This window comes from Sesamum indicum, linkage group LG2 (assembly GCF_026168435.1).
Source record: "Sesamum indicum cultivar Baizhima isolate 11 linkage group LG2, ASM2616843v1, whole genome shotgun sequence".
NCBI lineage: Eukaryota > Viridiplantae > Streptophyta > Magnoliopsida > Lamiales > Pedaliaceae > Sesamum > Sesamum indicum.
The window spans coordinates 9241313-9244174 of record NC_142658.1 but is presented as its reverse complement, the minus strand read 5'-3'; the positions used below and the strand labels follow the sequence as shown (position 1 = coordinate 9244174).

Sequence of the window (2862 nt, the reverse complement as noted above, 5' to 3'; positions counted from 1 at the left end):
AACTTGAACCAAAGGTCGGTCTAGACCCAAGCATTTGTGTTGTAAATTTGCTAAGCGTATTAATAACTACAAGTTAGTATAAAAGGTTAACAAACTTGTTTTAATAAAACCTGTGCAAAACAGCTAAGCCTTATGTTTGGGTTCGTTTTTGGGCCATCTCAGAGATGGCCCAAAAACAATGTAATGTTTGGCATGCATTGTTTTGCCCATTTCTATTTTATTTTTAGTTGTTTTTGTAAAAATATGGGGAACAAAACTGACTTTTTTATTTACAGCCGTACATTTTCTCTTTCCTCTTCTCTTTCCTCTATCGCAGACATCGGCTTTCCTCGCAGAAATCGCCCCTCTGTTCATCGTCTTCCTCCTTCTTCAGATCGATACTCGCAGAAATCGCCCTTCATCTCTGTTCATCGTCTTCCTTCTTCTTCAGATCTATACCTCTGTTCATCGTCTTCCTTCATCGGCTTTCCTCGCAGAAATCGTACAAATTGGATGATTATCTTTGTTTTTCAGCCCATTTTTCTCCAAATAGAGAAAAGGGTTTCAAGAAGTGAGAAAATTCCCTTGATTGCAGCAGGGTTCCTTTCAATTCCCTTGATTGCTTATCCAACCAGAACTTGCTGGAGAAACTTGTACAAGATTATCTCATTTATCCCTCTTGTTTACTCAATCTTTATACTTCTACCCTTTGTATCAGAGTCCCCAAGGTGGCTTCTTCGCAGAGGTCGAAGTGAGGAGGCTCTTGAAGTGTTGAAAAGATATGCAAGAATCAATGGGAAGGAATTGCCTCTAAATATCTCTCTCCTAGAACCATCTGGCAATGAGAAAAACTTGGCTGCAGGTGAAGGAGAAAATAACACCTCCACCATTGAGAAACTGTGGAATACTAGATGGGCTGCCAAGAGGATGTCCATGGTCATGCTCACAGGTTTTGGGATTGGTTTCGTGTATTATGGGGTTCAACTCAATGTTGAGAACCTCAACTTCAACCTCTATTTCGCCGTTGCCATAAATGCAATGATGGAGATTCCAGCCGTTTTCATAGGCAGCATGCTGTTGATGAAATTTTATTAAACCACCTGGAATGCATATGATATATCTTCCATATTCTGATGATATCAGACCTGTTGAAGAGGTAAGAGTAACTTTTTAACTTCACTAATTTCTTAACTGAAGAATTTAGAATTAAAAACAATATGGTGGATCTACAGCTTCACACTGATACAAATCCCATGGCACCTCGAGCAACTGAAGACCAAATAAAGAGCGCCTCTTTGTTAGTGAAGCGTGTTGATCTAAAAAACTTTTCAGTTTGCCAATTTGCGAAGCCTGGTATGTTCCATATTCTAAAGGAATCGCTCTGTGGATTTTCTTACAGTAAATATCATAACAGTAGTAGATGGATAACAAGTATTTGGAATGGTGCTAACTTCAACGTTAATTTGGTGATGTAGGAGACCTGCTTTCTGAAAAGAATGCATCAATTAGAATTTAAGAATGCTATTTCTCTTGGAGGACCTTGATACAAGCATCCAAGGAACATATTGAATCATGAGATGAAAATTATGGCAAATATAAGAAATGGTTGGTGAAATCTTTTCATAATTATTGATGGCTACTGTTTTTCCATCAATAATTGCTGCCATTGCATGTGGTGCTTTGTATCATTGCAGAAACTTTTCAGTCAATTTCTGTATACTCTGTACTCTTCTGAAACATTTGTCGGCTATTTACTTTTTCTGCACTTAGTCACTTGGAGATATAATGAAAGAAATTACTATTTACCCGTGAATTGTACTCTCCTCTCTCTATATAATGTGTTACAACTCTTTATGCAATTTGCACTTTCATTCTATCTGTTGAGCTTATTCTGTCGAAGTAAAGTATTGCATTGCAATTGTTGACACATTATTGGTCGAGTACTCTCATCCATCTAACATTTGGCTTTACCATTTTCTTGTTATTAAGGTATGTATCTTAATTTTCGCTCACTAATCTTGATCTTAAATGTTATATTCTTCAAAATTTTAAGATAAAAATGCTTAATTTGGTTTTGCTTCTTGTTGACCTTAGCATGATGAATTACTTCGACTTGTTTGTCATTGTCCTCTGTTTGGCTGGTTAATTTCTTGATGGCCTTCAATATATTGTATTTCTCTTTCTTAAAAAAAAGGTTTTTTTAATTCTGTTGAAAAAAATGTATGTTAAGTGCTTTTTTATGTGCTTATATATATATATGTTCATAAAAATTAAATATTAAAGAAATTATATATCGTAGTTCTTGAATGTTTGCTTAGGAATTGAGATTCTGAGTACTGGTTTTTCACATGCAGTCACATCTAGGCGCTGCTTAACAAAACTGATTTAGTTAAATGATGTAAATCTATTCTGCACCACCCACAATGTATGTAGCATATAATAAGTTATAGCACATTCTACTTTGCGGGTCTTTATTTTCAGTGTCAAATATTATAACTGTGCTGAGTGAGAGTGAGACACAGTTGTGCACAAATTGGTTTAAATCCTAATGGGTTGATGCTTTTGGCATTCTATGTGTTTCCATTACTAGGTTGCATCACATGCAAATGTAGACTGGCATGTGAGAGGTTGTTTAGAGAATATCTCAGTCTTATGTATACCTCTGTGCTTCTGCACTCAATTTACTGGTCATCAAGCTATGGAACACATAACTTATTAAGAAAAAATGATTTTATCTTTGGACTTCTTTCTATCAATTACATATATTCAGATTCTTTTGGTTTTTTGTCTTCATTTCTTTTGAGGGAATGGATGGTTATCTGAGTCATGAACCATAATTTGCCAAGGTCCCTGGTGATAGACTTTCTTTCTGTGTCTCTTTGC

General features: G+C 35.8%; 1 pseudogene; it reads left to right on the top strand.

Annotated features, from left to right (window-relative positions):
* Positions 1-243: 243 nt before the first annotated feature.
* LOC148789155 (organic cation/carnitine transporter 1 pseudogene) lies at positions 244-1074 on the top strand (annotated as a pseudogene).
* Positions 1075-2862: the final 1788 nt, after the last annotated feature.